General features: G+C 40.5%; 1 pseudogene; it reads right to left on the bottom strand.

Moving 5' to 3' along the window:
• Nucleotides 1-23,048: 23,048 nt before the first annotated feature.
• On the bottom strand, nucleotides 23,049-23,525 carry LOC102157109 (annotated as a pseudogene).
• Nucleotides 23,526-26,357: the final 2,832 nt, after the last annotated feature.

The following is a 26,357-nucleotide window of genomic DNA, read 5'->3' as shown; positions in this document are numbered from 1 at the left end:
CCTGGCTGTTTAGTAACTGTACTTTTATTTCTCAGTTTTATAGATTACACTAACACTGGAAGGTTGGAAGGTTGTAATTTGTTTCTTGAGAATTTATCCATCTCATCTCATTGATGCCTTCCTGTGACTTGGACTTCTTGGCCATCTGAAGAATATGTCATTTGAATCACCATGTCACTGATGTTTCTTGTTATTCTATGTGCTATATTCAAGAACTTGAAGAGTTTGAGATTTTACCCTATTTGCAAGCTAACAATTTGATGGATACTGACAGATGACATGAGACTCCTAGCTCAGAAACAAAGACCTGTATTACTCACAGTAATAGCAATAACCTGAATGTCAGCATTTGTGCCACTTCTTCAAGTCCAAATTCCCACAAGGCAACAAAAAGAGGGCCAGGTGATGCCTGTATACACACTGTGTTAGTTGAGTTACAGAAGAGAGGCACTGAGCTTAATGAATCCAAAACTTTTATAATGGGAAGTAAACTAGCTGATTTTTGTCCCAGAAGAAGACATTATTTTTATTTTACTGGACAGTAAATAAAGCCACCTTTACTCCAGGAGATAACTATCTTAATCTTATGAGGCTGTTTACTATAATATAAACATCCTTGAATAGATAGTATAACACAGAAGCAGTTGGTGCCTCTGCAGATAAGACATAGAGGAATTGGAGAATTGTCTCTCAACAACCCCTGCTTCCATTTATACACAGTCATCAAACTTGGGCCTATATTTGCACTATTTTCTTCTCTCCCCCCTGCAATCTTACAAACAAGCCATAAGTCCTTCCCCTACACTTACTTGGGTATGATTATACTTCTAAAGAGTTTTCTAGATTCCCCATCACCACCCTTCCTACCCAACTTAAGGTAGATATTTGGACACACTCTCTATGCTCATAACAAAATTCAGAAACAGATTTTTTTTTAGATTTTATTTATATGAGAGAGAGAGAGCACAAGTAGGTAGAGGGACAGAGAGAGAAAGAGAAGCATACTCCACACTGAGCAGGGAACCTGACACAGGGCTTGATCCCAGGACCCCAGGATCATGACCTAAGTCAAAGACAGACACTCAAACAACTGAGCCACCCAGAAAACCCCAAAAACAAATTTACACAAGTATCAAAGTAAGATCTAAGGAGTAAAAGGGGGGAAGGGTGATTGCAAAGAAAACACCAAATGAAAAACTCATTCTAGAGGGGCCTGGGAGGATATGGATAAAATGGCTCCTTGTCCTTTCCAGAAGGGGCATACTTAATTTAGTGTAAAGAAACTTTCTCCTAGGCCAATAAATATGATATTCAACCCAACACTGACCTTTTAAAATCTACTTAAATTTCTGGAAGCATACCCGAGGAACTGATAATACAATTTCTTCTGGGAAAAACAACTCTGGTCAGAGGATGGAGGAGTACTATCACTTTATTGCATTTTATCCTGTTGACTTATATGATAATAATTTAACATTATTGTTTGATATTTGCTTTATTGCTCCCATTGTGTAGGCTATCCAGCCACCAGGTTTCCCAAACTGAAAACTGTCCCTTCTCTGCATCTTGACCCAGCAACCTCTCCACATCTTCCACTTGGCCTAGCAATAAGCAAAGCAGTAGATATCAAGAGTATTTAAGGTGAAGAACCCTAACACAACAAATCCATTAGAGCAAGCCTGCCACTCAAAGTCGGCTGAGAAATGTTTCAAACCAATTTGTCCTGGATACTCTTCTTAAGCAGTCTAAAAAATGCAGATAGACCTTGCCAATACCAGGGGAGTGGAAAGTGAAAATACTGGGCAAAGATCTTTGTATTTGAGACAGAAATACCATGACTTTCAAATTACCTCTTAGAGCAAAGGTAACTCCTTGAAAATTGAATGGGACACTTGTGAAAGTCAAGGCTAGTTTACCTTTATCTCCTGTAAATTAGCAGCACATTATAGTGGAAAGAAGCTAAGATGAAGAGTCATTAACAGCTGTGTTTGCAACCCAAATTCACTACTAATCAGCTGTGTGACCATGAGCAAGTTACTTGACATCTCTGAGTTTCAATTTCTCATCTGAAGAAACAAAAATAAGACCATCTCTCCCCATTTGATTGCTGTAAGTAAGTAAAGAGGTTGGCACAGAGCCTGGTACACAGTGGCTGTTCAGTAAGGTGTTGCTGTGTTGACAGGTGGGGATTGCAACTTATTTGTTCTCCAAAGTGTCAGTTACAGTGTGAGTCATCATGTTTGCTGCTCATGTTTGCTGACAAAAACTTTTGCCTCAACCCAGAGCTGAACATCCATTTAGAACAGGATGCAAAGTTGGATGTTAAGAATATGGATTCTGGAATCACACTGCCTAGGTACAAATCCCAAGTCCACCATTTCCTAGTTGATAATCCTGGACATACTCATAAGTTCTCTTTGCTTTAGTTCCCTTGTCTGTGAAGTAGGGGAAAATCAGCTTCGTACAGTAAAATGTTAGCTTGCTTGCTGCTTAGACAACAAGAAATAATAATATAAATAACACTATTAATGTGTATTATTAGAAGGGCAAGTCCAGGAGTTGAGCAGAATCACTCCCCAAACCTGAAATTCAAAATGAAACAGGAAATGCAGATGTCATTTTTAGAAACAGAAGGGTCTCAATGATTCGGTGTTTGGAAGAACTTTCTGAAAAGAAGCAGCTGCCAGAACGGAAAGGCTGGACTCCAAACATTTCCTGTGTTCTTTTGTGTGTGTGGAAAAATAAACTAGTTGTCTTTACAGCAAGTTTTTAATAGTCCTATGTATGAGCCTCATATTTTATAGCAGGTACTAATCAATCAAAATTTTGATCTGTTTTTCAAAATGCAGCAGAAGAGTTTAACCCCTTATCTGGTAATGGAAAGAAGCCCTTGGGAGACATCACTAATTTAAATAGAATCTTTCATAATAATGATACAGTAGATTCTTGTCGTTCATGAGTAATATAATTATAAGACCCACAGATCCCCAAACTGATGACAACACAAACAACACTAGAGCAGACGACAAACTTTTTCATGTATCACATTTCTTTGAGGGTTATGTTCTCTTTGCAAATCCTCAATCCACTTGGTAATGGCATTTTAAATTTTAAATAAGTTTTGTCACATTCAGTGGAGATTTTTCACAAAGAAACATATCCTTTTACAATTCACAGAGCTACTGAGTGCACTGTGGACCTGCAGCCAGGCTGCCTGGACTCAATCCCAGCTCACACTTCCGGCAGAGGGACTGTGGGCATGTTACCCATAGTCTTAGGACATCAAGTCCCACATCCCAACATAAAATAATAGCCCCTACTTCTCAGGCTTATTGTGGGATCAAAGCCCATAGGTCTGTGGCCAGTGCCCCACCTGTGTAAAAGTCTCACCTCTTAGTAAGACTCAGTTTACCATATGATGCAATCTTTTGCCAGGTCATAAAAATAAAAAGATTGTAAATCTGCAAATTTCATACGCTAACTAATATCATCTATTGGAGTATCGCATATGTTCCAGGTGCTACATTATTAGTTCTAATCTCTGCAGCGCTGCTCTAAGATTATTATCTTCATTTCACACCAAAGGCAATTGAGGTGCAGAAAGATTAATTACCTGCTAAAGGTCACCCAACCAGAAACAGCTGAAGCAGGGCTGCCCCATTTCTACAGCCTGACGCCCTTTTGTTAGGTCACGTGGTCTTTCCATAAGGCTTCACTGAACAACGTGCACAGAACGCCTGCTTTGTAACAGGCCCCAGGGCCACAGAGATGCACAGAGCCAGGCCCTGACCTGAAGGAACCTTGTCCCCTCAGTCACCATTTGCTTTTCTTTCCTAACAATTCACCGATGACACAGGTGATAGAGTTTTTCCATATCCCTGATTCATATGCTTGAAGATTTGTTTGCCTCATTAGCTGTTGTCCTGCAAGATATGTCACCACCTGCCAGCATGAATTCACAATGTCACACAGTGTTTGATAGGGAATAGGCTTTGTTGGGGTAAGGGAAAATTAAATAGGTCAAGGGTCAGCAAGAGAGAAGGCATGAGGCTTTACTTCAGGAAATACATACCAAAAAATAGATCAAACACAAGCAGATTTCATAGATAATATAAGAAAGCCAAAGGTTTTGGAGGTTGGGATTTCCAAGAGCTTATTAAACAATACAAATTATTAAATCCAGTGTACCTCCACATCAATTGTACTCCCCAGAAGTGCTCCAAATCAGGGATTTTTACCAATGGAACCAAGAATCAAGAATTCACTCCACATATGCAAGAGTAGTTTAATATTTGCAAAATAACAACATGATACATCACATCAATAAGGGAAAGGATAAAAGCCATATGATCATTTCAACAGACGCAGAGAAAACATTTGGCTAAGCGCAACATCCTGCAGAGTAGGTCTAGAAGGAACATATTTCAGCATAATAAACACCTTATATGAAAAACCCTCAGCTAACATCATCCTTAACGGTGAAAAACTGAGAGCTTTAACCCTGAAGTCAGGAACAAGACAGGGTGTCCACTCCCACCACTTTATTCACTATAGTACTAGAAATTCTAGCCTCAGCAATCTGACAACAAAAAGAAAAGAAGGCATTCAAATCAGTAAGGAAGAAGTAAAGCTTTTACTATTTGTAGATGACGTGATGCTATATACAGAAAACCTGAAAGACTCCACCAAAAAACTACTAGAATGGATACATGAATTCAGTAAAGTCACAGGATACAAAAATCAATGTACAGAAATCTCTTGCATTCCTATACAATAATAATGAAGTAGCAGAAACAATCCAGTTTCTAATTGCAATTAAAACAGTAAGATATCTAGCGACAAACTTAACCAAAGAAGTGAAAGACCAGTACTCTGAAAATGTTTAAACATTGATTTAAAAAATTTAAGATGACATAAAGAAATGGAAAGGCAGGGATCCCTGGGTGGCGCAGCGGTTTGGCGCCTGCCTTTGGCCCAGGGCGCGATCCTGGAGACCCGGGATCGAATCCCACATCGGGCTCTCGGTGCATGGGGCCTGCTTCTCCCTCTGCCTGTGCCTCTGCCTCTCTCTCTCTCTCCCTGTGACTATCATAAATAAATAAAAATTAAAACAAAAAAGAAATGGAAAGGCATTCCATGCTCATTGGTTGAAAGAACAAGTATTGTTAAAATGTCTATACTACCCAAAACATCTACAGATTTAATGCAATCCCTATGAAAATACCAACAACATTTTTCACATAACTAGAACAAACAATCCAAAAATCTGTATGAAACCACAAAAGACCCCAAATAACAAAATAATTTTGAAAAAGAAAAACAAAATTGGAGGTATCGCAATTCCAGATTTCAACTTCTTACAAAACAGTAGTAATTACAATAGCATTGTACTGGCATAAAAATAGACACATAGATCAACAGAATAGGACAGAAAACCCAGAAATAAACCCACAACTACATGGTTGACTGAACTTCCACAAAGCAGGAAGGAATATCCAGTGGGGAAAAGACAATCTTTTCAACAAATGGTGCTGGAAAACTGAAAGCTACATGCAAAAGAATAAATCTGGACCACCTCCTTACACACCTCCAGACAAAAATAAACTCAAAATTAAATAAAGTCTTAAATATGACTCCTGAAACCATAAAAATCCTTGAAGAGAACACAGGCAGTAATCTCTCTGACACTGGCTATACCAACATTTTTCTACATATGTTTCCTGAGGCAAGGGAAATAAAAACAAAAACTATTGGGACTATATCAAAATCAAAAGGCTTCTGCACAGTGACAGAAACCATCAATAAAACTAAAAGACAACCTACTAAATGAGAGAAGATATTTGGAAATGCAAACATCCAAAATACATAAAGAACTATACAACTCAATATCAAAAAAAAAAAAAATCCCGAATAATCCAATTTAAAAGTGGGCAGAGGGGATCCCTGGGTGGCGCAACGTTTTGGCGCCTGCCTTTGGCCCAGGGCGCGATCCTGGAGACCCGGGATCGAATCCCACTTCGGGCTCCCGGTGCATGGAGCCTGCTTCTCCCTCTGCCTGTGTCTCTGCCTCTCTCTCTCTCTCTCTGTGACTATCATAAATAAAAAAAAAAAAAATTAAAAGTGGGCAGAAGACATGAACAGACATTTCTCCGAAGAAGACATCCAGATGGCTAACAGACACATGAAAAAATGTTCAACATCTCTCATCATCAGGGAAATGTAACTCAAGACTACAATGAGCTCTATCACCTCACACCTCACACCTCACACCTGCTAAACTCAACAACACAAGAAAAACAATGGATGTTGGCAAAAAAGGAACCCTTTTGCACTGTAGACGGGAAGGCAAATTGGTGCAGCCACTGTAGAAGATAGTGTGGAGGTTCCTCAAAAGTTTAAAATAGAGCTGTCCTATAATCCAGTAATTGTACTACTGGGTATTTACCCTCAAAATACAAAAACACTAATTCAAAGAGATACATGCACCCCAATGTCTATTGTAGCATTATTTACAATAGCCATTGACAGATAAATGGCTAAAGATGTGGGGGATATATATGTATATGTGTGTATGCGTGTGTGTGTGTGTGTGTAGAGAGAGAGAGAGAGAGAGAGATTATTCCACTGTAAAAAAAAGAGTGAAGTCTTGCCATTTGGAACGACATGGATAGAGGTATAGAGTATTACGCTAAGCAAAGTAAGTCAGCTGGAGAAAGACAAATACCATATGATTTAACTCATATGTGGAATTTAAGAAACAAAACAAACAAGCAAAGGAAAAGAGAGAGACAAACTGAGAAAGACTTTTAACTATAGAAAACAAACTGATGGTTACCAAAGGGAAGGTGGGTGGTGAGATGGGGGAAATAGAGGAGGGGGGATTAAAGAGTACACTTAGCATGATAAAATAAAATATGTTGATAAAAAAAAAAAGAATTTACTACACTTTGAATGCAAGGTGTCTCTGTGGGAATCACCTCACCCCCCACTGATGAGACTTGCTTCTACTGAGTTCTAACTCATTGGTGTGACTCAAAACAATCAGGTTTTCTCCTCAACCCATTGTCTTTGCCACAAGTAAATCTATTTTACTGTTACTTTCTGTCCCCCTGACTTTCGTGGGACTAACCATCGTGCTTTTGCTTTTTCCCCACAACGCTGCGAGAGATTATGCTTTTGCATTCTGTTCTACTTCATTTTTTTCTATCACAACCCACTACATGCTTTCACAATCCACTCTGAAAAAAATGCATCTATGGCAAAAGCTCCACTAGAGCAGGGGCTACATCCTTTTCATTCTCCATCACATGTGCAGCCTGGGGGCAGGGGGTATGTGTGTGTTGAATAAATGAAGTCACATGAGTGAAAACCACATAAGGTCCTCTTAAACTTTAAAAGCCAAAGAGAAGGCAAATTTCACCACTGCATGGATCAGAGTTGAGCTTTGGGGGCTAATTTTTTTTTTCATCTCTTGCAATAAAAATGAAGAAATAAAACTTGATTTTGGTTTTCCACTCCCTAATACCTTCCCACACACCCGCTTCCCTAAAAGAGTTTTTGGTGGAGAGTTAGGATATTCAAGGTTAATAATCACAACCTTAGGGACACCTGAGTGGCTCTGTCGGTTCAGTATCTGACTCTTGATTTCAGCTCAGGTCACGATTTCAGGGTCGTGAGATTGAGCCCTGCATCAGGCTATGTGCTGGGCATGGAGCTTGTTTAGGATGCTCTCTCTCCCTCTCCCCTAGCCCCTCCCCCCAAGTCTTTCCTTCTCTAAAAAAGAAAAATTCATAATAATGATTACAGCCTTAACCCATCTCAGAACAGAAGTATATCAATCAAGTTTTTAAGGTACCAAGTGAAACACAAAACAAATTAAGACTTCAAGTAAAACTCCCATGGATACACATGTGCATGAGCTGGTTAAGATGTGGTCAGGCTATCAAGCAGGGGAGTGTGCCATTTGACTTCTCCAGGGACTTCTGGTGCTATGATGTTCTTTAGCACAGGTTGTGCATGGCTTTGGCTGAGGTGGCTCCCTATGTTCCGGGCTTTCCGGGACTGTGCTGGAGAAAGAGACTGGGAAATATGACAGTGAGCCTGAATTTTGAAAATTCAGCACTAGATGGCATCACATATTTGTCAAGTCACTCAAGGAACTGGTTTCTCTTTGTTTGGAACTCATCTCTAATAAAATGCCATCGAAGTTTTTGGTGCAATATTTTTTTAATTTGTTGGTATCCTGTTGTGACTATTTTTTAAAGGCTGATTCTAAAATCAGCAACACTGAACCTGAAGCAGATGTATGAGAAGCTCGTGAGAGCCTGGTGTGGAAATATGATCTCCAGGTATGTGACCAGGCCAAAAAGCAGCTCTCCCTAAACCATGGTTATCAAATTTCTATACAACCCACTTTCATATGCAGACTTCAAAGGCCAGGAGCAGAAAGATGCATACAAATAAAAAAGGAGACGAAATTCAGTTCAGGGTAACACCATTCAGTGTTCAGAGTTGTGACATTTTCAATGTTGAGTCTGTGCATTTCTGACAATAGAAGAAAGTCAGGTTTTAATTGGATCACAATATGATATGTGGGTTATTGCTCCTGTTGTGTTTTCTCCTTCTCCTCCTCCTCCTCCTCCTCCTCCTCCTCCTCCTCCTCCTTCTCCCCTCTTCCTCCTCCTCCCCTCCCCCCAGACCTTGCCTGAATGGTGAATTTTAGGTGCATGAGTCAAGTCTAAAGACATGAGTCTCTAGTGACCAACCAGACTTGGCCTCTGTCATTTACTTTGGGTGCTAAGAATGATACTCACCAAATAAGTGTGCAGCCCGAACTGTCTATAACTTTTCAAGTCTCTTGCATGAGCCCAAATGCTCTCCAAGCTAAAAATAGTAATAGCTAGCATTCACTGAACACCTACTGCTGCCTGGTAATGTTTAAGTGCTCTGAATGCATGTTTCATCCTACAAGAAGCCTTTGAAGAAAGTACTACTAATATCACGCCCGTTTTATGGAAAATGAAGAGAGGCTTACTTACATAATTCTTCCAAGATCATACAGCTAAGAAGTAGTAGATCTGGGTTCAAATCCAGGTTTAAGGGACACTTAGGTGACTCAATGATTGAGCTTCTGCCTTTGGCTCAGGGCATGATCCCAGGACCTTGATCCTGGGATCAAGTCCCACATTGGGCTCCCTGAATGGAATCCTGCTTCTCCCTCTGCCTGTATCTCTGCCTCTCTCTCTCTCTGTGAGTCTCTCATGAATAAATAAATAAAATCTTTAAAAAAAAAAACACGTTTAACTAACCACTACATTATGCTACCCCCCAAGGCCAATAAATTGCCAACAAATTAAAAAAAATTCTTCATGGAATTTTCCTATAACACAAGGGAGGTTTATGGGGGCTGATGGACAGGGCTGATCTTGGAGTTTTTGTACATCTGTCTGCTGTGTGACCTCCAAGGGGCCCACTCACAGGGCCCTTTATAGAAACTGTTATGGCACCTTAGATAAAGCTGTTTTCATAGAGCTGGAAAATGGATATTTACCATTGGAATGTGGGGTCCCTTACATTTGCCTACATGTCACATGAAGCCAATGTGATATCAGATGTGAGAAATCACTTTTTTGGTATATTTTTTTATTGGAGTTCGATTTGCCAACATATAGCATAACACCCAGTGCTCATCCCATCAAGTGCCCCCCTCAGTGCCGGTCACCCATTCACCACCACCACCCCTCCCCCCCCCCACCTCCCCTTCCACTATTCCTGGTTCGTTTCCCAGAGTTAGGAGTCTCTCATGTTCTGTCTCCCTCTCTGATATTTTCCACTCATTTTCTCTCCTTTCCCCTTTATTCCCTTTCACTATTTTTTATATTCCCCAAATGAATGAGAACATACAATATTTGTCCTTCTCCGATTGACTTATTTCACTCAGCATAATACCCTCCAGTTCCATCCACGTTGAAGCAAATGGTGGGTATTTGTCGTTTCTAATGGCTGAGGAATATTCCATTGTATACATAGACCACATCTTCTTTATCCATTCATCTTTCGATGGACACCGAGGATCCTTCCACAGTTTGGCTATTGTGGACATTGCTGCTAGAAACATCGGGGTGCAGGTATCTCGGTTTTTCACTGCATCAGTATCTTTAGGGTCAATCCCCAGCAGTGCAATTGCTGGGTCCTAGGGTAGTTCTATTTTTAACTCTTTGAGGGGGCAGCCCGGGCGGCTCAGCGGTTTAGGGCCGCCTTCAGCCCAAGGCGTGATCCTGGAGTCCCGGGATCCAGTCCCACGTGGGGCTCCCCGCATGTGTCAGCCTGTGTCTCTGCCTCTCTCTCTCTCTCTAATAAATAAGAATAAAATCTTTAAAAAAAAAAAAAAAAAAAAACTCTTTGAGGAACCTCCACACAGTTTTCCAGAGTGGCTGTACCAGTTCACATTCCCACCAACAGTGCAAGAGGGTTCCCTTTTCAGACTTAAGTAATGGAGTGTCTGATGTCTCTCTATATACTTAGAGAGAGGGAGGGAGAGAGCACCTTACACTTTTCAAAACACTTCCTCTCTCTCCTCATTTGGTTCTCACAACATAGCTGTGTGGTAGAGAGAGAGGTATTATTATATCCATGTGATATACAAGGTAACAGGCTGGTGCAGGGCAGGCTTGATTCGTGTGTAGCCAGTGTGGTCACCCAGGGCTCCACACTCTGAGGGCCCAGAACTCGGGGTTTAGTTAATTCCTAACTGAAATTGTTGCTGGTTTGATCTTTGAATTTGTGTTTTCTAAAGGAAAGCAGACAGGACAGTGAAATGTGAGCCAGGGCTAGAGTCTCGGCTCAGCCAGAGCCCTGCCCTCTACTGGCTCCTGGCCTGCAAATCCTTGACCACCCCCGGTGCTACGGTTGCCCACCTTCACCACCACCACTGCCCACCTCCACCACCACCACTGAGAGAGGCCTGGCAGGGACATGGAAAGGGCTGGGGTAGGACATACATAATTTACATACCAAGTCACAATAGTGGGGCCCTAGGCATCTGACAGGGTCTGGGCTCACCCTGAAAGTATCTCCATGCCCGAGGGAATGTGGTATTAAAGGGGAAATAAGAAGCACCGTGGCAGGTTCAGAGACTACAGAAGAAAGGAAACAGATTTTTTTTTTTTTTCCTGCTTTGAACAAGAGGCCTCACATTTTCGTTTTGCACCTTGCCCTGGCTCTCTGAGCTGCCTGAGGCTCCAAAAGCAATGCAGAGCCAGATGGGCCTCCAAATTGCTGGCCTACTATGCTTTCCGTTGCAGCAAGCTAGAAGAGAGCTGTTGTCTTACAAAAGAATCTGATCAGGTTCTCCCCGAGCAACTCTCTTGGGCCATTTAAAAACTGGATTCAGTTAAAAAATGTATTTGTGCACATTTAGAACCAATGTTTTCCCTGACAGGGATCTTAGCCCGGTCTGGTCCCTGTCATCTCCCAAAATCCCAAAATGCTGGCAGCAGTGCCTTCCCCATGGTTGGTGCTCAAAAATAAATAATAATAATAATAATAATAATAATAATAATAATAAATAAAAATAAAAATAAATCATGGAATAAAGGAATGATACTATTCAGCAATCTGTCTACTGAGAGGCATTTTCCAGAAGGCTAGGTCTGTATCCTTGCTCCTCTTCCTCTTTGAGCTAAGCATGAAGCCCCAGCACTGCAGGGGAGCCAGGTTCATTCTCGATGATGAATCAACTGGTCATCTAATCAGACAGGCAGAAGCCAACAGACAATCTTTTTATCCAGTGAAGTCTCATTCGCTGTGTCTTTCTAGAAGCCCCTGCACATCCAAGAGCTGCCAAGGGCCCCATATAACATAGTGCACATGCTCACCAATGAATGGCCATGAAATCAGTGGTAGGGGGGAAACCTCTTCAAGAAGGAACATAAATTGCTGGCTCTACCCTCAGCTTCTGTCTGGTCAAGTTCCTATTTGCCTTGGGGTGGAGGACTCTGGGGCCAGGCGCACCCAGCCACGTGAGGGCTCAGAGCAGAGCAGCCCTGGGCAGGAAGACAGGAAGTTGCAGTGGTGAGCAAGGGTAGTTCCAGTCTGCAGCATTTCACAGATTTCACAGAACATGGACGCAGCCTCTCGTAAAGAGCTGACCACAGAGCCATAGAGGCTTGCGTGCTTTGCCCCAGTTACCTGAAATGTTGTGCCCAGAGGTCAGTGACGCACAGAGGAGTTTCAGCAAGAATGTCTGCTGGGTAAGCCACCTGGGCAAGTAACCCACTTCTATTGGAATGCATTCAGTTCCATAGAACTGTCAGAATAAAGCCTTTGCTGTGCCACGCCCAACTCCATGCAGAAATTTATTTCCCCACCACTTGGGGAATGAGGTTACTTACTCAGGAAAAGAGGTATTAAAGGACCATGCTAATGGCATTTAGGTATCTAAAAACTTAACTGTTTTCAAAATGAGAAAATTGCTATCAATTGTCTTCCATATTCACAAAGGGCAAAACAGAAGGAAATAAACATTTTTGAGAAGAGACTGGGTAGATTGAGCAGAGTAAAATGGAGATGTTTTCAGGAAAAAAAAAAAATGAGTATGATTACCATGAACAGATCCTCAAAAGGAAACTCTTAAATAGACTTTCAGACAAAAGGTATCATCACAGAGAGAATGTCTGAGATACAAAAGTTTTGCAAGTAAATAAAGTGTAGGAAAATTATGTGGGGGAAATCTCAACCACATGAGCCAATAGAATTTTTAATATGTGAAGTTCAAAATGCCTGAATGACATTAGCATGTGAAGCAAGAGTTGGATAGATTGGTGCTAAAGCATTCTAAGATTCTTTGATTTGAGAGGAGAATAAAATTTATTAACTAACTTTGGGTTTTGTGAAGTATTCATGTTAAACCATTAAAGGCAACCGATAAAAGAACAGGTAACTTACCAACAGAGGAGAGAAATTAATGAAGAAAAGCGCTACTCCACATGAATGAGTCTCAAAAACATAATTTTGTGCCAAACCAAGTTAACACAGAAGTCAATTAGTTAAAAAAATAAACAAAACTAAGCAATTGCTTGAGGATACATAAAAAAATGGTAAGATTATACAGAAAGACAAAAAAGTGATGAACAAAATTAAGATGATAGCTCTGGGAAAAGAATGTGAAAAGATATTTGGTAATGTTTATTTCTTAACTTGGGGTAATACATGCATGTCCTTTTATTATTTTTAGTGTATCGGCATTATTATTTAAAATGTACCAGCCTTATAGAGCTGGTTCCCAGATCTGAAATGTGTTAAAACTTAAATTAGCTTAACCATTGCTGAGAAACACACCACACCAAAACTCAGTGGTTTTAAACAAGAATCTTTTCTAATTGTTCATGCATCTGCAGATTCTATGGGGGTTAGCCAATCTAGGTCGAGTTTGACAAGGGAAGAGAAATATGCTCTGTTGCTTGGGAGGAACTGTAAAGTCAGATGGCAAAAGTTATTAATAAAGGGAGAAGTGAAAACTTGAGGTCAATAATGTACCATATCACAACTCTTAAGAAATTTAAGAAGTTCAATAACTCAACACATTTATTTCCTTCTTTATGTAAAACACACATAAAACTTACCATCTTAACCATGGTTTAAGTACACAATTCAGCAATATTAAGCACACTTACATTGTGTGCAGCCATCACCACCATCCATCCCTAGGACTCCTTTCATCTTGAAAGACTGAAACTTTCTGCCCATTAAGCAATAATTCCGCATTCCTCCATTCCTCCAGTCCTTGGAGGCCACCATTCTACTTTCTGCCTTAACAAATTTGACTACTCTAGGTACCTCATATAAGTGAAGCATATGCTTGAGGATTTTTTCTTTATGTGACTGGCTCATTTCACTTAGCATAATGTCCTCAAGACTCATCTGTGTTGTAGAGTGTCAGAATTTACTTCATTTTTAAGGCTGAGTACGTACATGTTACATTTTGTTTCTCTTTTCATCCATGGATGGAGATTTAGGTAGCTTCCACTTTGGGCTATTGTGAATAACGCCGCTATGGAGAAGGGTGTACAAATATTTCTTCAAGTCCTTGATTTTATTTTTTTGGAGTGTATACCCAGAAGTGGAAACGTTGGGTCGGATAGTAATGCTGTGTTTTTTTTTTTATTTTTTGGAGGAATCACCTTTGTGTTTCAAGTTGTAGCTGCACCATTTTACATTCTCACCAAGGGTGCACAAAGCTTCCAATTTCTCCCCATGCTCACCAACACTTGTTACTTTCTGGTCTTTGTTTTTTTTTTTTCTTTCTTATAGTTGCCATCATAGTGAGTGTGAGGTAGTATCTCAGGGTGGTTTTAATTTGCCTTTAGCCAATGATTAGTGATTTTGAGCATTTTTTCACTTGTTTATTGACCATTTGCATATTTCTTTGGAGAAATGTCTATTCAAGTCCTTTGAGCATTTTTAAATCAAGTTTTGATGGAGTTTTTTTGTTGTTGAATGGTAAGGGTTCTTTATATATTCTAGATATTAATCCCTTATTGGATAAATAATTTCCAAATATTTTCTCCCATTCTCTAGGTTGCCTTTTCATTGTGCTGATTATGTTATTTAATGCACAGAAGTTTGTAATTATATAGTTAACTTATCAGTTTTTTTATCTTTTGTTGTCTATGCTTTTCATGTCATATCAAAAAAATTATTACCAAATCTAATGCTGTGATTTGGCAATAATTTATTTTTGATCTAAGCTTTTCCACTGTTTTCTCCTAGGAGTTTTATAGTTTAATTCCCATGTTTAGGTCTTTAATTTTTCTATATAATATAAAGGTCCTATTTTATTCTTTTAAATGTAGATATCCAGTTTTCCTGACATTTTGTTTTACTGTTTTACTTAGTCCTTGGCTATGGACTCCCCCAGCAGGGGGAGGTGGGAGGGAGAGTTTATTACATCTATTACATTACGTATTTTCTTAGGCCAAAAGTAATGCTACCTGTTGAGGACATTACATCACATAAAGGTCATTGGTGAAAGGTATATGTGTCCAGAAGTATAGTAATCTAGTCTGACAGAGTGTCCACACCAAGTTGGCACCTTAACTGCCTCTTCAAAAGGCCATTCCATAATCCTTTTAGGCTACTCACTTCTGAATGGCACAGAATACAGTAGGACCTAAAGTTGTGTGGTTATTGTCTATGCTCATCATCACACCTACTTTGCTGTAAAATGAATCCCTTAGTCCAGGACAATGTCAAAAAGAATCCCATATCTATAGATCAGACACTCTGTGAAATCTTGGATAGTGGTTCTGGCCAAAGTTCTATAGGTAAGAAAGGCAACATGATGCCCCAAATACATGACAGTCCCAGTCAGGGTGAATTATTGTCCTTTCTGGGATTAAGGAGGTTGGTTAATCAACTTGCCACCAGTGACTGGTGGTCTTTTCAAAGGCTAGTTGCAGATTAGAAGCTCTGTCTCTGTGACTGGCAGGTCAGACACTCACCAGCAGTAGTGGCTAGCGAGAGGGAGTCCATTCTGTTGTACTAACATATAGCCGGCATTTCTCCACCATCTCTACTCTGAGCCCATTGTACCACACTATTATGTCAAGGACAGAAACTAGTTGGCATCTATTGGCTAAGTCATCCTGTCCATGTGGTCGTGTAGTGCCTTTTCTATGGGAGACGCTGTTTTGAGAGCATTAACAAGTGACACAGAAATTCTCACACTAGGTGTCCCCTGCCACACATTCATTCACCCACATGCCTCCTCTCCAGACATGCATATCTTCAATTTTTCGACCATGGTGCTTCAAAGCCCCTGAGCAATCATCAAAACCACTCGGTCCACATGCACTCTTTCCTTTTCATTTTTCTCTCCTCACAAAATAGATGTCCAGGTAGACTGCTTGAAGCTCTGTCTATTTAGAGGATTTTTTCCCACAAGTCCTCAGCTGCACTCCTGAATGGTACTCCAGAACATCAGCAGCCCATTCTCCAGTTGCCTCATGTTACTGAGCCAATCCCTCTATGAACTGACCCTAGGCTTTCTACTATAAGCTGGACATAGGAAACATCCACCCATGGTGAATTCTACAGGTGTGAGCTGAAAAGGAGATGTTTGGACCAGCCCTTGAAATAATGAGTATGTTTAAAATGCAATGATCAATCATAAACATATTTCTTATTAAAATATTAATTGGTAGATGACATGAAACTTGCATGTGCCTCTGGACTTTCTCTACCTCATCCCAGATGTACTATGTCCAATTTACAGAGGGTTTCTGCTGGCTTGTCTGACCTTAAGACTTGATGGGCCTGACTATGCTCAACTCGAGATGGAAAGTTTTGGCTTCGTGATCATTTGGTGTCACATTTTGGACTCCTGTCTATCCCAGGAACCAGAAGCACATCAGAACCTGCTTTTCAAATGAGTATAACATCCTCTGCTCTAGCTAGCATGTTCTTGCTCCAGAACCCTAGGAACCTTTGACTTCCTAGTAATACTTGCTAGAGGATCCAAAAGATGTTTTGAACAGTGACAGAGATTTCTAGTATACCAAAGAGCTTCTGTCATTTGTCCTAAATTTCAGGGCTGTATATAATGCATCCTAGACCTGCTACAGATTATTTTCTGTATCTGGACTTTATTCAAAACCAGCAGCATTCCACATCATGTGGGTTGGAACAGTATTCTCAAACATGGAAAATGCTGACTCTAAATTTGAAGAGAGCTACAAAGCTTTATGCTCCTTCTGAGATAGGAAGTGCAAGGCACAATAGGTGTCTGTAGATTTAGAATGAATGTTCTGCCATGTTCTGGACCACGAACCACTGAAAACTGCACCAGTGTGTTAGTCCTTTTTTTTTTTTTTTTTTTTTGTAGGGTTTTTCTTCTACCCTCTAGAGCACATATCCTTACCAAAGCATTCAGAATGTCTGCCACCTCTTGCTCATATGATTAACATGATGTCATCAAAATAATGAACCAATGAGATTTTCTGTGAAATGTCCAAATGGTCCAGGTCCCTTATGACAGAAAGCAGAGGAATTAAAGTAGCCCTAAGGCAAGACTGTTAATGAATGTATCCTGTTGTCCATTCTTAAGTGAACACAAAGTATTTATGATTCTGTTTTCCAATACATATCAGGAAGGATGCTTTCACTAGATCAATAACTGCATACCAATATCTATTAATTTGCTTTAATAAAGATGTCACATTTGGCCCAACAACTGAAGTTGGGACTTAAACTTGGTAAAGTTTGCAGTAGGTGACTGTCATCCATCATAATCCATCAATTTTTTTTTTTAGGGACTGGACTGGCAACATAAAAGATATTATGAGGACCACTATTCTTGCATTCTGTCTCTGAGGATGTCACTGATCACCATCCCCTTCATGATTTTAAGGGATAGTAGTTGGCTTTTCCCGTTAAATAGCTCTTACTCTAAAAATCAAGATACGAGTGTGAGAGTGAGAGTTCCAAATATTACTAGGTACATTCAGGAATCTAGGAAGTAGCCATTGGGTGAGTCTGTGTACTTTGTGGATCTACTGTGAGATGGATCTGGGCTAGGACTCCACTACCACCTAATCTCAATGCACCCCTACTCTAACACAGGTTCAGGATGATAGAAACCAGTTCAACTTGGCTCTCTATCCAATAGTCTTCAAAAGGTGTGAGCATACCATTATTGATTACCCAAGTAGATACTTTGGGGGAAGGACTAGGGAAATCACTACTTTGTGCAGTTATCATGATGCTTCAGGATCCTTTATGGTGATGTGACCTCTCTATCAGCTGATAAATTTTAAGTCTAAGGACATTTCAAGTCTAGAAACAGAGCAAGGGGCCCTGACTTTCCATTGTGGTCACTGAGCTCAACCTTCTGTCCACCTATTTTTGAGGTCCTTTGATTTTATATATTGAATAACACCCATCTCTCTTGTCTGAGGACCAACATATGCTATTAAACATCTTTATAGGTTTCAGTGGCTGAGGGCCATTCCAATTCTGCTGTCCATTCTGGTCATTACACTCACCTGTTTTCTGAGAGTGAAATGCCGCCACCTGGCATCACCTTGCCTCCAAGAAATCGCTATTCTGGAACAGTATCTCCTCCCATCCACCCTGGCCCAAGCAACTAACCTCCATTGAGCTTCTCTGCTATGTCCATGCTCCCCTAAACAGCACATTCCTTATTATCTTGGTAAACAGGGAGTCCTCCAAAGCCTCTCAAGGAACAGTGGAAGCTAGTGGTTTCCCTGTTGTAGACAGCAAATCCACAGCAGCAGTCCTGCCCCTCTAAGCTTTTTTTGGTCCCTTCCTCCATAGTCTCTACTTTAGTTAGCACTTTTCCTGAGCAAAGCCATACACTCAAGTCTTTGCTCTTGGGCCCTCACCAGGGTTTTCACTCCTCTATACAGGAGAGTTTCTTTGTATTGACAAACACTCCCTTTTCCAGACTTCCACGGATCCACCTTGATCTTGCACCCACAAGAACTCTTTCACAAAGTGCACCAAGAAACATGGAAAGAATGTTCGTAGCAACATTATTAAAAAATCAGAAGACCAAAGGCAACTCAATTTCCCCTTAATGGGAGAATAGATAAAGAAAGAACAGTCTTTTCTTTTTAAATTTTTAAAAAGATTATATTTATTTATTTGCGAGAAAGAGAGAGATCATGAGCGGGGGGAGGGGCAGAGGCAGAGGGAGAAGCAGACTCACTGCTGAGCAGGGAGCCCCACACAGGGTTCATCCCAAGACCCTGTGATCATAACCTGAGCCAAAGGCAGATGCTTAACCGACTGAGCCACCCAGGTGCCCCAACAGTATTTATTAAAATGAAATACTATCCATTACCAGACTAATAATGAAAATGAATGAACTACAGGTACATCAATAAGAATGAGTCTTCAGGGAATCCCTGGGTGGCTCAGCAGTTTAGTGCCTGCCTTTGGGCCAGGGCATGGTCCTGGACTCCCCAGATTGAGTCCGGGCGTAGGGCTCCTGGCATGGAGCCTGCTTCTCCCTCTGCCTGTGTCTCCGACCATCTCTCACCCTCTCTCTCTCTCTCTCTCTCTATCATGAATATATAAATTTTTTAAAAATCTAAAAATAAAAGAATGACTCTTCAAAATGTTAAAGACAGATTGCTGAAGAATACATTCATCATCACATTGTTTTTATAAAGTTTAAAATCAAACAAAAAGAAACAATGCTTAGGGATTCACACAAACATGATAAAAACTAGAAGGAAAGCAAGGAAATTCAGGAATGCAGTTAAGTCTGGGTGGAGGAAAGAACATGGGGTCAGAGAGGACCACACAAGATGTTTAATAATATCAAGCCCATTAATAACATATGTGTTAGATTGTTTTATATATATATAATAATTCATAAGTTTTAAATAAAAACAAAACTTATTAGACATAACCCTTTGCCTCAAACTGATCATAATCTAAGAAGAGAAGTCAGACATATAAAAACCCTAGTACAAAATGTATAAGAAAATTTCATCAGGGGAAAAAAAAACTAATTATAACTAGGAAGATCAGGACAAGCCGGTGACATCTGAGATGAGCCTTGAGTAGATTTCTAAGGAGTAGGGAGAAAGAAGAGAGTTCTGTCCGGGGCACAAGCATATTAGCACATTCCCTGCAGAGGAAGCTACGAAATGAAGGAGATGGTCCATGATTCCATACCTTTGCTGCTCCTTCCACCCCCTACCCCTTAGAACAACTCTCACCATGTCCAGGGTATACTCATTTTCTCCAGTGAAACAGAAAAAGCACAGCTTTTGAGCATTGAGAATGGTGGTTTGAATTACAGTTCCATCATTCAGCAACTCTCAGACTGTACCCTATTCTCCTGTGTAAAATGGAGATGTCATAGTTACCAAAGAGTTATCTCAAGGGATGAAAGACATAGGTGACCATTAACTCCTTATTCTCAGAACACATTTGTCAGTGACTTGACTTTTGTCACTTTATCTCTAAATTCTAGGTAGAACAAATATTGTTTCCTTGGCCTCAGAGAGCAGCTGACCTCAAAGCCTACACAGCCATGACATATAGCACTGGAGGAAAGCTTTTTGACCTCCCTGAGCTCCAGTCTCCTCACTTGAAAAGCAAGAGGAAGACTGATGGGGGGTAGATAAACAGATCTCATCTCACTTGCCATCCATAGGCAGTGGCTGCCTGGTCAGAGCAAGTAAGGTTACTTCTGTGGGAAAGTACTAGCCAGTACGAGTCTGATCAATGGGCCTGTGAGCAAGGGTGGCAGTATGTCCTCCTCTAAATGGCTGTGAAGTCAGAGGCAAAGTAAAACAGCTAGTCAGCTGGCCAGACAGTCTAAATAATGAAGGTTATGATGAATTCCCTGCTCGCCCAGCATTTCTTTCATTTAAGTAAACAAGTCAATTTATGGTTTAGGCTGATTTCATCCCTAAAATGAATGTTACCAAAAAAGCTGAGTGTACTTTTAGGAAACGTCCCCGCTTAAAGAGTTCATATTTAAGGTGACATCATGCAGAGTCTTCCAGATGGAGAGGAATCTTTTCTGGAGGAAAGTTCTGACCTTTAAAGAGGAATATTAAATAGCCTCTCCTCATTTCCACCAAGCCTTTGGGTTCCAACTTTGATAATCAATGCCCATCACACTTAGATGTGAAACTCTGATTTGGTATATGAGTCACCGTACATCAGCCTGGGGCAGGGGAATACCCTGTCCACTAGAGAGAAACCTCACTACAGCAACACGGTGCAGGGGGGTGAGTCAGACCACAGCTGCTCCTGAGACTCTATGCTGATGTTTCCCTCGCGTATCTCAAGTAACTGGGGGGCTTTTTACTTTAAAAAGCCAAAAAAGTCACCAACACACTAATTCAGGATTTCAGGAGCTAATTTCCAAGTTGTTCCATTCCAAATGACCTTAAAAGAAGCACGTGTTTCTTTGGATTAACTATCTATCATGGAACAGTTTTAAACTACACAGAATCAGAGAAAATAATAAAATAAACTGCCATGTACTGATCACTCAGTTTCAGCAGTTATGAATTCAAGGACAATCTTGTTTTCTCTCTACCCCCATTTGCTGTCCCACCCCACCCACTGGGGTTTTTTGAAGTAAATCCCACCTATATCATCTTATCAGCCAATTCAGTGAGGTTTTTATACTTGTGCTTCACTAGTTGAGGAACTTAAGGCCAAGGACGTCAGCTCTGCCAGCATTAATTACTCATCTGTTCCTACTCCCTCTACTCCCTAGGGCCAGGCAGCAACTTGCCCTGGATCACAGGGTCTCAAACTCTGACTACAAGAATAACTCTTCCAATACAGGTTCTGTGTCTCTATCAGCTAAAAATTAAAGCCTGGAAAAGCAAAACGCATTGTACAGACATGGGTTATATGTCTCCCTCTCTACCAAAAAAAGATCTACCAGAAAGAACAAATAAACAGTGAGCAGTGTTTCCCGGAGAGTCAGTAGAGTATCAATTCCTGAACTCTCTACAAATGACTTGGGAGTATCTAAAGGACTCATCTTGTGGATGACTGTACCAGCAATTCATACTGTGGTAATAAACTTAAGTCTGAGCGGATGAGATGTGCTCTAGAGAAAATGAGAGCCCCTATGGGAAATTCTGAATGACTGAAAACCACTTCTCTCCAGCTTGGCCCTACCCCACCCCCAAGCCACGGGGCCTGGCCCATCCCATGGGAGGAATGGGTTTGTTCGGATGTTAGACATTACACAAAGCCATGTGGAGAATATCTGCCTGAGGAGTAGCCTTGAGAGGAAAGAAAAATGGCAATAGATAAAAAAAAATCTCAAGAGGCTACAGAAAAAAAAAAAAAAAAATATATATATACTGAAATTACATTTCTTGCAGTTTCAGGGAAAGCATGTGCTGTCATTCTATGAAAATTGTCTGCTATTCTCTTGTGGGCAGGGAATACAAGGAGAAAGCTGTGGTGTTTCCTGCCATCTTCACTCTTGTGAACACGCAAAACCACCCACCCAAGTCTCGTACTTTGAGGTCTCTCAACCAAAATATTTAAGTTACCCTTTCTACAAAGTACTCTTTCTGCACCCTGAAAAGCAATGCATGTGTTTTTTCAGAGTACCCAAAGGAAAGCATGTTTACTTCACTTGTGCTACTTAAGATGTGCTTCTTTGAATTGCTTTTGCATGAAATACCTAAAATATATTTCTAAATGATCAAAAATCTACTATAGGCACATCTTAAAGCAATTTAAGGCATAGTATGTTCTAGTGAATTATTTCCTATACCGCAGATTTAACTAAAAGAGTCTTTTGAAAAGTCATGGTTATTTTTTTAAAAATAAGAGCTAAATAGCCAGTTTGCTGAGTAACTTTGGTTATGATTTTTAACATATATATTTTTTAATTTTGACCTAGCTTTTCCCCAGATATAAGGCAGAAAAATCTGCATACTTGGAGATGCTTCTAAAGCTATGGTAAAATTTCCAGTTCTACTGAGACAGATAAAACACAGTTTCTCCTATAAGAAGCATCTAAGTTAAGATGTGTATCTTCCAGGAAGAGACCACAGGATGGGTGGGAGAATCAAAGCAAAGACATTGCCGGAAAGTCTACAATGATAATGAATCTTAGGTATGAGTGGCATGACCTTGCATGCATCATTGATTTTTGCTTCCAGTCCTTAGAGGGTCATCACCTGCTGGTTTCCTTAAAATTTAATGTCCAAGCTATCCTTACCTCGATCCCACCCCCAAAAAACTAATAGCCTAAATTTCAGTTTTATTGTCTTCTGTTATTCCATAGGATCTAATCAGACTTTTTTTCTTTTCTTTTCTTTTTTGTCACTTGAGCTTAGTAGATATTTGCTTGCTGCTGTGTTCTGGTTCTCCTGAGCCGTGGAACCAGCTGGGGACTCCCTGCCTTGTGGATGTATGAAGGGTCAATAAACATTTAATGAGGATATGGAGTTTAGGTTCTTTCCTGAAGCAAATTTATTTTTTTATGGTGAAAAAGTTATCTTTATATATAGCCAGCTGGACTCAGTTTACATGATCCCAATTTTGTTGGCAACATTCAAAGTCTCATAGTCAGGAACCAGTTGTCTTCTTCTCTCTCTCAGGTTTGATCAATGTGTTTACATTGGCCATGCCAATGTCATAGTTTCTTCACAGCCTGTTTGATCTGTTGCTTGTTGGTCTTGATGTCCACAACGAACACAAGTGTGTTGTCTTCTATTTTCTTCATGGCTGAGTAGGCAGTCAGGGGGAACTTGATGACAGCATCATGGTCAAGCTTGTTTCTCATGGGGGCCGTCTTCCAAGGATATATGGGCTGCCTTTGGAGAAACAGCGTCTTGGGCCGGCCATCAGACTGTAGGTGACATGTGGATCTTGTTTTTGTGACTATGGACGCCTCTCAGCATTGCTGTCCTGGCCTTCAAAGTCTTCACTTTGACTTCAGCTTCGGGGGAGGCAGGGGCTTCCTTCTTTTCCTTCAGCACCATCTTTGTGAAAAGTATCTTAAAGTTTAGACTCTGTGGACCACAAATTTATTTTTTGAATATACTCTTAAGTAACAATCCAAATATTGTTTGTTTTGAAGAACAGAGCTCTAATGACTAAACAAAAACACATATACCAGATGTATCTCTGCTCCAAAGGAAGCAGAATAAATTTTCCAACCACATCTCCTTAAATCCCCAAACAATGGAATGAATGAGTGATCTGGTATCCTTATTTTCCATGTGAGAGTCTGATGATCCAAGTTTCCTCAGAGAGTTAAGTCAATCTCTAAAGCCATATCTATCCCATTATAAAACCTGGGTCTTAACCAAAGTGTAGACTGCTATACACTCTACACACTGAGTTTTGTGTACTTTATATATCTAGGCAACCTAACACCATGCACATAGAAATTACAGCAACATTAGTCTGGTCTTAAAAATACAACCAAGAACAGATAGCATATGACGAAGAATGGAAATTTTACTTTTTCATAGCCATCAAGAAGGATTCCAGGCTGAGGATTAAATTGTTATGAATAGTTATTTGTTGAATTATTTGTGTGTTCAGCTAATGCTTAACATAAGGAGCCATCATTTAATGGCAAGCATACGTAACAAATACAGTATATTCTACATACTATAATTCAGGTGGTCTCTACCTTACACCAAATACCTCTTTTGCTATTGTGAAATGAACTTGATAGAAAACAAAACCTACACATATATCAAAAAAATAATGCATAAAGATTTTTGAGGACTTAAGAGAAGTTATAGTTATGTTGTTATAACAAAGGAGAGATTAACTGTGCTGGAAGAGTATCGTACTGACTTCCATTTAAAGATGGTGAGCTGAGCACACATTTCAGTCTCCGTGCTTTCCTGAAGCTCAACTAATATAATAGCAAAGGAATGTTTTAAAGCATAAGCCATAAAGACCAAAACAAATGGGGGAGTTGGAAAGTTATATGGTAACAGACTTTGCAGAACCAAGAAATTGAATACTAACCCAGTATTGGGAAAAGTCAAGAAAGAACCTAATATAAATGATAGACCTCCAAAATGCTGAAGAAATAGCATCATCTGATACTTCCAGAAAGACTTAAAACACCAGATATTTGGTTAAAAGTTTGTTGAAGTAGCAGTAAAATCTCCATATCTACTCCTTTCCTCCTGAGACTGCCTCTCCCTTCCATGGTGCAAGCATGGAGGTGTATTCTCTGGAAAAGGTAGAACAGGGGGAGTCTCGGTTGGAGGAAGCCAAGCATAATTGAAGGTGATGCTTGGGTTCCAAGGAAAGAAGGATTGAGTGAAGACATATAAAATACTGAAACCCTGACCACACTTGTCTCCCATAGGCTGACAGCCCGACTTAAACCACCCAGACAGTAGACATATAAATACTGGTACAGAGTGAGTTTTTCCCAATGAAACAGCATATCTGGATCGTAGTAAGGTGCACCCCACAGTTAAAAAAAATGCCCAGATGCCCAGCACTGTCAATCAACCCTGAGTGCCCAACTGCTAACTATGAGTGGACAGCCAAGGAGTGGAAGATATTTGGTTTTGCTTTTGTATTTTGTAAAAGATTCTATTTATTTATTCATGAAGGGTACAGAGAAGGAGGGGCAGAGACATAGGCAGAGAGAGAAGCAGGATCCATTCAGGGGTCCCGATGCGGGACTCGATCCCAGGAGCACAGGATCATGCCCTGAGCCAAAGGCAGACAACTCAACCACTGAGCCACCTAGGTGCCCCATACATAAAATCTTTAAAAAAATTTTTTAAAAATCTTCACCTTTAATATTGAGGAATCAATAGATAATGCCTACAAACAGGAAAATAAAGAAGCAGCAAGTATGTTACATAGTGAAATAAGGTTAATGTTACCAAAAAAAATCAGAATTGTTGGAAGTAGTTGCCCCTAGAGAGCAGATAATGGAAGGAGGTAGTTCAGAGAACTAGGTTTTGGGGGGGGTTAAAAACATAAAGAACAATTTAACTCTTAAACTATGTACAACTATAACTTTCATAAAAAAATACAAAAAATAAATTTGTTATTAAAAAATACATTGTAAAACCAAAGAATGCATTGCAAGGAAGCTAATTGTGAAGCAAGAGGAAGGACCTAAGCAGATGGTGAAAGAGAGGGAAGGGTTAGCCATGAAAGGTGGGTGGAAAAGGCCTGGGGACTGGAACCTACAACCCATAAGATGTGTCCGAAATAGAGTGGACTAGATTTCAGTGTGGCTGGAGTGTGCTGAGCAGTGAGGAGAAAGGCACTCGAGGAGCCTGGATGCCCAGATGGTGCCACACTGGGTCTTGTCAGCCACATTAGCTCAGGCCTTTCACTCAGGAAGACCAAGTGGGAGATTCTGAAAGGTTTTCAGTGGGAGGGTGTCTCACATTCATGTTTAAGCTCACTGTTGAGGCTACCAAGAATGTGTTGGAGGCAGACGGGAGAGGAACAGGGTAAGGAAGAGGGGGCAGTCCGGCATGATAGCCAGCTGTCTTCCTTGAGGCCCTTGGGGGGATTGGCTTTGAGTTATTGGGAAAGCACAGGAGGCATATTACTGAGGAGCAGCAGATGTGGGATCAGAGAGAAGTTCAATTTTAGTTATGACAGGTTTAAGTCATCTGAATCTAAGATGTCAAATGAGCAATTGGAGTCAGAAGTCATGGACTTAACAGAAAGATATGGCTGAGGGGCACCTGGGTGGCTCAGTCAGCTAAGTGTCTGCCTTTGGCTCAGGCCAGGATCTCAGATTCCTGGGATCAAGTCCTGTGTCAGGCTCCCTGCTCAGTGAGGAGTCTGCTTCTCCCTCTGTTCTCTCTGTCTCTCTTTTGCTTCCT

Source organism: Canis lupus, chromosome 2, assembly GCF_011100685.1.
Source record: "Canis lupus familiaris isolate Mischka breed German Shepherd chromosome 2, alternate assembly UU_Cfam_GSD_1.0, whole genome shotgun sequence".
NCBI classification, from domain to species: Eukaryota; Metazoa; Chordata; class Mammalia; order Carnivora; family Canidae; genus Canis; species Canis lupus.
Note: the sequence above shows the minus strand (reverse complement) of the source record. Positions and strands in the feature narration are given on the sequence as shown.